Source organism: Mytilus edulis, chromosome 10, assembly GCF_963676685.1.
Source record: "Mytilus edulis chromosome 10, xbMytEdul2.2, whole genome shotgun sequence".
Classification (NCBI taxonomy): Eukaryota; Metazoa; Mollusca; class Bivalvia; order Mytilida; family Mytilidae; genus Mytilus; species Mytilus edulis.
In genome coordinates, this window is record NC_092353.1 from 83,877,577 (window position 1) to 83,890,908 (window position 13,332).

The following is a 13,332-nucleotide window of genomic DNA, read 5'->3' on the forward strand; positions in this document are numbered from 1 at the left end:
TCTTGTAGAACGTCTTGTATTAGATATATAATGTTGAGAAAGCAGGGGCTCACACAGTCCGACCAAGGGATCCCGTAGAAAGTCCTCTAGTAGATACATCAAAGACAAACAATAGGGTGTCCTGTAGAACATTCTATAGTTTATATATAATGTTCAGACAACAGGGGATCCTATGAACCTGTAGAACGTCCTTCAGTATATACATGATAAACAAACAATATAGGAGATCCTAAAGAACGTTCTATAGTAGAAATATAAGGTTCAGACAACAGGGGATCATGTAGACCGCCCAGAAGATCCTGTAGAACGCCCTAATAGAACATGTAGCTTCATTATAAACAATTAACAGGGGAAACGAAGACCAGCACCCCAACCCCACCACCACTACCACCACCCCCTCACACCCCGTAAAGGAAATGTCTCGTGTCTAAGAACGTGTAAGCTACATGTTTTTTTCAATTTGCCTACATCAAAGTACTCTCACTATTAAGCAGATAATAAAAATATTAACTCCATAGTATATTCAAAGCCATTGGATCACGTGCATGGGACATTTGCAAGTCTTTACAACATAATTAAGGCACCACTACTGTGTGTCATATATATGTGAAATATCATATATATCTTAAAAAGGAATATGTATTTGCTTAATGAGGGCACAATGATATATGCTACTGTAATGCGGAACATTTTCCTATTTAACATGTTTAAGACACCATTTCACGTTCAACGTGAAATAATTTCTGTCATGAACTTTGCACGAAAAATAAAGACTTTAAGGTGAACCTTTTGTGACTGAGTCACTGTCCTCTTGTATATATGAACTCTCTATTTTACTTAATATTCTCTATTTAGTGTGTACACATTTATGATATAAATAATTTACAGCTTTTAAAAAAGTATATAAAGATATTCTGAACTTTTAAAATGCAAATAAAGGAACAACATCATTGGCCTTACCGCCTTATCATTTCTTATCACGGAAACAAAATTAAATCAATTTGTAGAGAGCCGTGGTGTTTTGATTAGGAAAAAAATTAGGTATAAAATTACATGCGGACTGGGTGTTGACAAAGTTTGAGACGAATGCAAAAAAAAATCCCGTTGACCGACTTCTGAGACCTGCTACTAAGGTAGCAATACACAGTTAGGAGTTTATTGTGTAATAAAATTCATTTTTAGATAGATGAGTGCTAATTTAGCCTTCAAAGATGGTTTATAAGTGCATCAAGACTATTTTTTACCTGTTTTATGGGCTGTTTTCTGTTTGACAATCCGTATTTTCATAGCTAGACCGGCCATCGGTCCAGAAATTAATGTACTGCAAACACTCTTTTTCTACACGAAGTTTTTGACGCAATTTTACAAAAAAATGAGATGAAAGACATATGATTTTCATTGGATTTGCTGAATGATATATGTACACAGTTTCAGAAAAGGTATTACTTCAAGCGATTGAAATTCTACTTTTAGCCAAATTTTGGGGAAATATGTGACATCTTTCCCCCCCTTTTTGCAATATTTTATAACAAATAAATGCAGATTGTTGCCATGGATACACCAAAAAGAAATTATATTTTACCATTTTATATACTGGATATAAAATCTATGGAAGATTCTGATTACATACATATGCCCATATATGACACAAACAGTAAGCTTGATATTGCAAGAAAGCAAAGAAAAGGGGAGGGTAAAATTCATGAGGGCAAATTTTAGTATTTTTTCCTAACTGTTTATTACTACCTAATGATCCCGACAGCAATGATAGTCGTGTCATATACCATTGTGTAGATAAATCAATTTAGATTTACGGCATATTAAGTTTAAGTAGGTTTGACAACCGAGAAATCGAAAAATAACGGGAATTCGGGACTGGGTTTCATTTTTCAAAAAATTTAGTTAAGTGCCTTGTGTTATATTAAGGTATATAGGAAATTTTTTTTCTGAGACAAGTGCCTTTGCGCTACAAGGCAGAACTCGCACCCGCAACGTGGAAAGGGATTAATATAAGTTGCAAAACTTGTTTCCCAATCCACTATAATAAATAAATATGTTTAAACATAAATCAATTTCGTTCTTGACCACCATGTTGACGATCCCAGTCTGGTGTTTGATTTTTTTTTTTTGAAAAATACTGAGCACGCAAAATAAGCCTTGGAATCACGACGCACGTGTAAAAATTACATAAGCAGAACATGTTGAACACCTAGCTGTTTTGCACGACTGAACGTGTAATAAAAAAAAGTAAAAACACGTTGAACGTGAAATAAAAAAATGCGATCACGTTCCACGAAAAAAAACCTTTACCACTCTCCATGAAAGTTAATGATTTTGCATCGTTTTTTTAAAGATAGTTTTACATGTTTAAGAAAATTCTATTTTTAGCATTAGTATTTTCCGAATCGTTTAAAAATAGCCTTTAAATAGAATATGCATAATTCATGAATCGTGACGTAGGGCGGTCTACGGGATCCCTTCTTCCGCTTACCGTTTTTTTCCAACTTTTTATCGCACGAACTTTGTGATTGGATTTTACCAAAAAATGAGGCGAAAGACACCCATTTTTTATTTGATCATTAGGAAGATTTATGAAAACAGTTTCTAAAAAGGTATCACTCAAAGGCATTGAAATTCGAGTTTGATCCAAATTTTTAGGGGATATGTGACATATCAACCCCCCTTTTTGCAATATTTTATGGTAAATAAATGCAGAATGTTGCCATGGATACACATAAAAGGAATTAATTTTCACTCTTTTAACTTTTGAAAATCAAATCTATGGAATATACTGATTACATACATATGCACATGTACAACACAAACAGTTAGGTTAATGTATTAGAAATCCAGGAATAGGAGATGATAAAACATTTTGTGGCTCATTTTTAATTTTATTTTCTAACTGTGGAGTGCTATCTAAAACGTCGCGTACGGTGTTGATGTTAGTTTTGGTAAAGTTAATTTGACGTTATTTTTAATGTATTGTATAAAGAAAGAACGTCGTACTTTTTAAAATAAATCATTCGTGCAGCTCAATCATACAGAATAATTTATATGAACGGTCTGGTTGACCTACTACGTATAGAGCCGAAATGGAAAACGGCAGCATATTTCTTAAAGTGCAGTTAAATTAAAACAGAGATATAATTTTCATTATTATCATGGTATCACCTTCAAGAAAAGATTATTTTCTCTCCCTTTTAATCATTTCAACAGGATATTTTATTGTTAAAACACTGTCATCATTTCTGCTGTTTTCTTTTATCCGCTTTTGATAGTTTCTTAATAAATGTTTAATGAGTTGAAGCGTTTATTTGAGTAACAATTGTTTAAAGAATATCCAAAATTAACTACAACAAAAATAATTTAATCAAATTTGAGGTAGGGCCAATTTGTCCTGTTTTTTTCACAGAAGGGCCAATTTCAAAAAGTGCCGACTGAATAAAATTTACTATAAAAACAAAAAATAAAAATGCTTTTGATCAATATCTCGATTTACATATATTATGATATGTGTGATAAGTATTTAATTTAACCCTCAAAAGGATGAAAGTCTAATATGCGGAATTTAGGGTGTTTTTAGGTGGGAAAAACAGGGAATCCCCCCAAGAAGGACAATTCAAACAAAAAAAGTCATGTTTTTCGTGATTGTGGCGATTTGTACTACCTCTTCCCTCTAAAATGAAATTGGTTTAGTGTGTCCTTATTATATGAGCCAGTCCATGCGAAAAGGTACAAAAACGAAAAATTTACGAAATTCTAAAAAGTGTGCATAATTATTGGTAGTAGACTTGTGATTTATAAAACACATTTACTTTCCCTCATATCATCAAGCTGTGAGCTACACGCACCTGCGAGTGTTGAGACCCCCCCCCCCTTGTTTTATCAAGATTTTTAGTGAATTATTTCATATATTTCAATCATTTTCAAAGTACAGTTTAAATGGCTTGATTTGCCAATTGATAACGTTAAACCTGGTAGAAGTGGGGATAAGGCTCTCGCTTACGATGCGGATATCAATGCAATCAAACCGGGCAACGGTTCGGATCCCGTGCAACTAAGGTTAATTTATATAATATTAAATAACTTAACTTAACTTACATTTCTAAAACACAAGATGTCATAGTTTTTGCATTTTCCCTCATGTTTTAATGTTGTCTTTCTTTCTTTAAACCTGTAGAACTGACGGAAATTATTGACTTTTGTCTCTGTAGTGTCATAATTTTTTATAGTTTCTGGTCGGTATAGCATTAGTCCGGGGAACAAATGATTTTACACTTGCTCAAATACCAAAAATTCAGATATTTCTACGTCTTTTTCGGTTTTAGTTGACAAATTCGGGATAGAATTGACAATCTTATGAATGTTTACATCAAGGATTTGTATAGTACTATACAAATCCTTGTTTACATTAATGTAATTTTTTTTCGGATAAAATCGTTTTTCAAAAATACTATAACAAACTTTGATAACGTGTCCTGTAAAGTTTACCAAAAGGACTTTTTGTACCTTTTCGCATTGACTGGCTCATATAAAAAAAAACTTTTTAATGAAAAAATTGTAACATCGCTAAATTGTATCGATATAGCTCCTTAATAAGAACATTATTTTCAAGCATCGCCGTGGCTCAATCAGTAGAGCTTGAAAGATTCACTGATATTGATGAGTTGGAGTAAATGAGCGATTCGTATGTTTTTCTTTTCAGGGAAAAATGACAATAATTGATATAAATGTTTGATATATGTGTAATTGTAATATGTGAAAGTGAGATTATAATAAAGAAAAAGAAAAAAGAGCATAGAACTACAAATGAGAGATTGTTTTCAAGCTAGCCAAGGGTTCGAATCTCGCTCAGTCTTTTTGTATTTTTTGTGTTGTTATATGAAATTTTAATGTTTCTATCATATTTTTAAGGATGTTTGCTTAATTCATAGAGTCATTCTGGTTCATTTTGACTATATCGTATAAATCATTTTATTAAAGAAAAAGATACTGTATCGCTATTTGTGTGCATTCCTATGACTGTCCATACTCTTGACTTACTTCAAATTCATGTGTTTACATTTATAACATATATGCAAGGAATAACTGCACACTGTAAATAAAAGTGTTAAGAATCTGAACACTTTTTGAACGCCCTTTGTAACACTTCTGGAACGCGTAACGGTGTTCTCAATATTAACATTGGTGTTCCAGTTTTTAACATTATGTGTGCATCTTTCGAACGCTATGTGTGTTATTTTTGAACGGATAGTGTGTACTCCTTGAACACCTAGTGTTTGAATCTGGAACGCGTAACAGTGTTCTAGATATTAACTTTCGTGTTCCAGTTTTTAACATCATGTGTGCATCTTTCGAACGCTATGTGTTATTCTTGAACGGATAGCGTGTACTTCTTGAACGCCTAGTGTTTGAATCTGGAACATGTCCTTGTGAGCAAAATTGTATGCCGTTACGCGTTCTAAGCCTTGTAACACTTCTGGAACGCTCGGACTGTGTTCCAGAAATATGTGTTAATATCCAGAACACATAGTGTATATAACTGGAACACAATTTTACATGTTCCAGAAAAAGTGTTATATTCTCTGAAACATTATTGTGGTCTTGTAAAACAAATATTTTAATTGATTAAAAACGTCTTTAATTGATTAAAAAAGGCAACATTTAAAAAAAAAAAGTACAATAAAATGTGAAATATTGAAGCAACTTTAAAATGACAAGTTAGACAAGTTAGAAATATAACATTTGTAATTTGCAAAATGTGTCCAAATATTTACTCATAAACAAAATGTTCGTCATATATTTAAAATTATTATGTTACAACAAAGTCAAGTGTCTTATGTTTAACTCATCGTTTGCAACTTCCTAAGTCAAGAACTGTTCTGAATTTCTTTACAAAATACTGATGCCACTGACTCTTTTATCACCAAAATGTTCCATAATCCACTGGCTGCATAGCACTCAGATAGTCAATATCAAACATAAAATACCCTGTGTATATGATGCTAGTAGTCGAGTCGGTGTTCATGTAACACTGCTTCCTTGGACACTTTTAAACATGATTTGAGTCGTTTACAACTGATTTTGAGCTTCCATTTTTAGAGGATTCGTCTCCTTGGGTTATAATTATTCTTTAACCTTGTTATCCATCAACCGTAAGTTCTAAAATGTGAAATATGAAGTGTATGAGTAAACAAATTATTCATCATGTCGACATTCCTTAAAAATATTAGAAAATCTTATTTCGTTTTTGTAATTCCATTATACTTGTCAGCATTATAAGATAAGATGCATTTGCCAATGAGTGGTAATTGAGTGGTCAAATGTGCTCTCGTGTTCTATATCTTTTTAAAAAAATGATAGAAAGTGTCCAGCAAGTGCTATTATGTTTTTTAGGCAAAACTTTATCGTCAACTTAGACTTGTCACTAAACTAACTGCTAACATTTCAAGAAACTAATTACCATTTGCCTTTATTTTGAAAGATATTTAGTAATTTTTTCACTTATGATCTGTATACGGATAATTGACGGATGATGTAATTGCATCAAATTTAGCTCAAATAGCTTTCTGATTAATGTAAACAAGTGAATGGTGCACATTTTATTGATAAATCTGCAATAACAACACTTGTAAGAAGTCAATGGACATGCACTCCTATTCAAAATTCTTAAACTTACATATAGTACTTTTATGGTGCAGGATAAGTAGTCATCTCTTGAACTGCAACATCTTCTCTTTATTCTCGAGGTATGCACGAACAATTACCCTTAAGTACAGTATAGTTGGGTTTGTACCCTATAAAAGTAACATAGGAATACATTACAATACATGAATGCAGTGCACAAGGGTGGACATTTGCTAAAATGAATTACTAATTACAAAGCTATTATAAATAACATATACATGAGAAATTTGAAATTAGTGTTGCAGTATGCCTTTTTTCACAAACTTTTGTCTTGACATTGCAATGTCATGACAGTTTTTGCATTTGTGAACAAATCCTTATGCATTGGTTTTTATTTAATTAAAAAATGTACATCCTCAAAAGTGTAGATGATCGTTTGATCTTCTTAATGCTTTCTATACACAATGTTTGAGTCGTGTTAGGAATACATGGCGTTCGGAGAAAACGATTAGCTTGAACGCATCATGTTCGAGACCAGAACACATTTACAATAGCAACGATATCATTTAACATTTACGTATAAATTTACAGAGTTTAATTTTTTTTTTTAAACATGATAATTTGAATGTAATCTCTCAAAAAACCGCTACTTTTTTAATCGAATTATGACAGCACAGTTAAGTGGAAGTGGAGGGGGCAGTTTTATGTTCGAACAAAATGTTCTTCCATTTATACTTCAGTGTGTCCTGTCCAAGTAGACATTTGTTGATTTCATGACTAAAAAAAATATTTTTTATGTTCGTCATGTGTAGATAAATATAGATAAACATACCTATTATATCAAGTTTTGTTGTTAATTTTCTTCAGTGAAGCTTCTTCAATCACGATCAAAAACCAAACTTCCGGTACATTAATACGTCACGCGCTGTTATGTACGCGGATATGTTTGGAACACATGGCGTTCAGGGAAAATGGTAAATTTGAACGCATCATGTTCGACACCAGAACGCTTTTACAAGAGCAACGTTTTCATGAGCATTTACGCATTTACATTGTTAAAAAAAATACCTTAAGAACTTAAGTCGTTTAGAAAAAGATTCATATTATAAATCAATCATTTGCACGCTTATAAATACGCTCTTGTAAAATGTTTCATTTTTTTTACTAAACTATAATTTGCTTATATGCCGATACAGCTAAAATACATTTATCGTCAAATCATAGTACGAATCACCCTTATTCATCGTCTGTTTGACTCTGAAATGATGAATTTTTTTTTCATTCCCCATTACAATATAAGAACATTTTTAGTGTTCAATTTAGAACACTTGTCTTGAATATGTGCGTTAAAAGACTGAACACAATGTGTTATATTCTTTAACGCTGGCGTTCAATGTGGAACACTAATGTTAATAACTGAACATATTGTGTTTAAAATTGGAACGCGTCCAGACGCGTCAGGCGTCTGCAATATTTGCAGTGCAGTCAACCTGAAGAAAGTGCCTGTACATAACCAATAACACGAGAATTGATTATATAGCAATGAAGCCCAAATGTTGCGTGTGTAATTTACACATAATATAAAATAAGGCCATTGCATACAAGTTTCAAAACAACACAAACAATTTTTCGAAGCTTTTTTGAACATGGTATAGTGTGTAAAAAATGCAGTTAACAGCAACCAGTTTTGTCGCCAATTCACTAACTGTGTAGATACTAGTACTGAAATATTTACCACTGTCCCTGCACTAATACCTAAGTCATCAGAAAATAAGACAACACCACAGAACAAATTTATTAAAAAAAATGTCACTACAAATCGTGATTGTAGGTAAAACATCAAGAAGCTGTTGCATCTGTATCACAACGAAGGGCCGATTTGTTAAAATGCCAGAAAAGGCCATATAACATGTGTTAGTAACACAAGGTGTTCTATGACCAACTGATGTAAGATGTTCTCCGGTTAAAATATATATTATCTTATCTTATCTTATCTTATACACGATAAAACCTTAAAAGACCAGGACAAATACAGATATACATGTATTCAGAATGAGAAAAAAAACAACATCTCATTTGAATTTGTTCGATATTATTTGGCTTCTTGACAAGTTACGTGGTATGGTACGGTATCTTACGCGCATGAAGGTTATTAACAATTAAACAAAATCAATATAAAAAAATCAATAGTCTTGGCCTTCGTTTTTTTAGGAATACCTGTTCAAGGTATGAAAATAGATAATGTGACATATTTTCATGTACTATAATTAGCATCAATCGGGCTATTTAAAACATGGTTTGCCTATCTTATCGAATGAAAAGAATCCACGGAAAAATGGCCATACCTCGTCAAATATATGGACATAAACAAAAGGAAATTCAATCTCAACTATGAACAGGTAGACGGATACAATTATTAATTCTAATTAGATTCGATAAAAATCTGTTGAGTCATTGTCATTGTATCCAAAAAAATTATTATTAAACAAGAATGTGTCTGCAGTACACGGATGCCCCACTCGCACTATCATTTTCCATGTTCAGTGGACCGTGAAATTGGGGTCAAAACTCTTACTTGGCATTAAAATTAGAAAGATCATATCATAAGGAACATGTGTACTAAATTTCAAGTTGATTGGACTTCAACTTCATCAAAAACTACATTGACCAAAAACTTTAACTTGAAGCGGGACAAACAGACGAACGAACAGACGGACGGACGAACGGACGTACATAACAGAAAATTAATGCCCCTCTACTATCGTAGGTGGGGCATCAAAAAAGTTATGGTTTTGCATGAGATATTTGTCAAGTTATACAGAACGAAACGTTAAAACGAGTAAAAAAGCATGATGTGACATTATGACTAGACAAAAGTAGTGACTGGCTGTGTCGTTAATACTTTCGACATGAAGTCAAAAACGGGTTCAAATAAATCCCTGAAATGTAAATTAACGACATTACATTTTCATTTTATTAATTTACTTCTAGACGAAATATTTTAGGAGAATCTATTGAAAAAATGAATTCATAACAATCGATAAGGAATGTTATGTTGCACTCAATTTATCATGTTTATAGATCGGTTACAATCCCAACACACAAGTTAAGTAATGGAATTCTAGGCGACAGCAATACACCGGAATTCCCTCACGGTCATCCGATGTGATAACATTCACCTGTAATTTACCTGTAAAAAAATCGGCGCAAATACAAAACGCGGTCCAACAGATATACAATTGAAAGTCAATCGCTAGGAATAAATTGCTTTATAAAATGACTGTGTATACTTATCCTAAAAAATATCGAGATTGACTATATGTAAATTTTTTAGTTTTGAATATTATATAAATTCTTTTGATGGTATTCTAAGAATATGTTTTAGTAAAGATCACTGCAATTTGTAGAAAATTACACTATCTTATCGATTAATGTTTCCTAATTCTATGTCGGGATAGGAAACTTTAAACGATAAAATAGTGTCATTTTCCAAAAATTGCAGTGATCTTTGCATTGAATGATGCTTTTGATAAACTGTCAAATCGAATGTCCAATAACTGATACTATAAATGTATAATAACTTACAGATTCAGCCATCTTCACAGCAAAAAAATAATAAATAATAATTGATTATAAATTTATGTTTGATCCAAGACTGTTTTTAAAGCTTAATTGTTTGTATTTTTATATATATATTAAATGAAAAACAAAAAGTATCCAATCACGTTTTTTTCCCCATTTGAATGGGCGTTTCCATAACTCAGTATTTAAGCGATTTAAATGCTCTTTCAATTTTGTATTGGAGTATTTTATCGAAATACAAACATGGTAAGTTAAACTTTATACCAATTAACAAACACAAACAAAAACAATAGTAAAGTGTGCATTAAATATTCTATAAACTGAACTTCAGTTAATATCTTCTTTTAATGCGACTTTGTTTTATTTTATTTCTTTTCTTACTTCTATTATTTAATTAATAAATATTTTTTTAAGTGAAAATTCTGTCAAATGATATTTAATACAGGAAGTAATTCCGGGGAAATTGGTTATGTTCAGTGCCAACAGCATTTTAGATTTTGAAGTACAGTTTCAGTCAATATTCAAAATCGAATCTTATCGAAAATTGATTTTAACATATATAGCAACAGGAGATGCGGTAAGACCACAATGAGACAACTATCCACCAAAGTACAAATGATGTAGATTAAAGCAATATTACTAGGTCACCGTATGGCCTTCATCGATGAGTAAAACTCATTCTATGAAGTCTGATGTACCAAAGGGAAACAATTCAAACGAAAAAACCAATGTCCCAATTTAATAACAATTTAAGTAACAAACAAAATATATTATGTATTACCGAATTTACAATCAATGTTTGCAGATAAGACCTGTTTCCTCTTTTGGACTCTTATAGACAATGGTCCTATTTACTGTGCATATTGAAAATTAAGTTGAATACTTTTATTATTATTTGATTTTCGATATTTTATGATTTTTGAATTAATCGTGACTATAGATATAGATATGGATTATATGTTTTGTATTCTTGAACAGGACCTGCAGGAATGGCAAATCTTCTCGAATGCAAGTAGGTTAAAACGCTCATATGAAATTTTGCAATCCTATCGCCCCAGAGAAACTGAATATCAATATAATTCAAGACGCAAATTTAAAGTCAGTTTTTCGCTGTCTGCTGATGTTCAACCAACCGATACCGAATCATATGAAGGTGTTTGCATTCATTCCCCGGACAAGAAAAAAAGTATTACATACTTCGTGAACAAGAAAGAACCAAAAGACGAAAAAGAAGAAAAACAATGCATGCTATTGATAGACGGTTCAATAGAAACAAACGATTTTGATTCAGATAGTTTGGATGATTTTTTCCAGGGGCAAATTGAAGCTGACAAAAAGGCATTCAAATATGGTCACATTTACAATCCTATTTATGAGATGTTAAACATTGTATCAAAATTAATAAAAGATCGCAAAACAGTTTATTCCGTTACTTTTACGGGTAAAAGAAAGGTATCTTACCAGAATTCCGATGCTAAACATACAATTCAGGTCAATCCAGAAGATGGCTGGTTCAGGATTAATAATTTAAAAACCAAGTATTATGAGTACTTGCCAGCAGTCAGCGTTGAAAATCTGATGAATATTCGAAAAGAAAAATGTTACAAGTTTGCGGATAGACCAAACATAGAATTGGCCGAAATTTTAGATTCCGGCAAAATTGAAGAATCATGGATGAATTGTGAAGTCATCGTATATATAGATCGAATTGAATTAGGTATCATTCTAATTGGACATGGGGAAGGAACAAAGAAGAAACGAAAGATTATCAATAACGTTGATGGTGAAATTGATTCTTCCACTGAAACAGAACTACAAATTAACCCGACATGAATAACTTTTTTCAAATTTAAGAAAACAATTTGATGTCATTACAAACTTGTGAAAATTGCTTTTTATTGTTAAAACTATAGCAAAAGAATTGTGTCGAGCTTTTAGTTTATCTGAAATATAAAGTGTGTTCAGAACTAAGGTACTCACATGATATAAAGATAGATTCTGTTCATAAAAAATGTCATTGTGTAAAATTTTAGGTTGCAACTTCTCAGCCAACCTTAGACGTTTTTGACTGTTTTTTTCACAAGTTTAAAAGTTTCAGCTCACGTTGCCTTTTTAGTTACCTTGAGTTTTCTTGCCACTTGAAATCCGTTGTAGTAATTTTTCTTAAAAAACCCTGGGGTTTGTCGTTAGTATCAACAAGTCGTTGAAATGTTTAAATCATTCGACTGAAAATAATCATACAATTAGAATTTAGAGTGCTGTTTTATACTGGGTTCAAAATGATTAAACTGTGGTTAAATTTTATCCGTCCCATGAGAGTGTATTACGTTTTAATCATACAATTAAAATATACAATATGGCTGCTGTAGTAATGCAGACATTTTGTTGTTGTTCAAAGAATGAGATTTTTTGGAGGTTTTAATCCCATGAATAGGAATTTCAGCAATGATCAATCATGACAGCACTTCAGACTTGGAACTTGCGAAACACAAAAGTTTAAAAAGAGTTGAGTTGAAAAGTGCATCAGATATGACAAGTCAAAGGCTAGGACTGGTTCATATAGGGACCATCTTCATTGTTGTGTCTTTTTTGTATTGTTTTATATGTTGACTGCTGTCCTTTTCAGAGGAGTCAGTCTACGGATGAAGCGAGTCGATAAAAACGTTTCTTATATCAAAAGCGATATTGTCTTATATCAACGAGTTGCATTGCGGGAAATTTCAGACGAAAGTTAACATTTGTATGAAGAAAGGAAGATTTCTCGGTATAAATAATGACTATTTTTTTAAAACAAGGTGACGTTTATCACGGCAAACGTCTGTGTTATAATTTTCATGAATTGCGTAATATAATAACAAGCAAGTAGTAAAATACGAGATAATTTAATTTCTGATTAATTGAAACATAAATGCATTATTTATCAATTTTGTAGATGTACACATTAAAGAAATATCATGAAGCAAAGTTAGTGGAATTCAATTTCGAAGAATTCGATTGTGGTTTTCTAAGCCAAAATTACCTATAATTCAATCATACTGCTATATTTTATTATATCAATGCGATAATTTTCTTATATAATAGCGATGTGATTTTAATATCAAATCAAATCAAATTTAATAT

The 13,332-nt window shown here is 31.9% G+C and overlaps 1 long non-coding RNA gene across 1 annotated transcript; it reads right to left on the bottom strand.

Moving 5' to 3' along the window:
* Nucleotides 1-5,733: 5,733 nt before the first annotated feature.
* On the bottom strand, nucleotides 5,734-7,735 carry LOC139492039 (uncharacterized). The gene is made up of 3 exons (XR_011656700.1): nucleotides 7,463-7,735; nucleotides 6,683-6,800; nucleotides 5,734-6,165 (listed from the first exon to the last, which is right to left on the bottom strand). It is a non-coding gene; the product is annotated as an uncharacterized lncRNA (long non-coding RNA).
* Nucleotides 7,736-13,332: the final 5,597 nt, after the last annotated feature.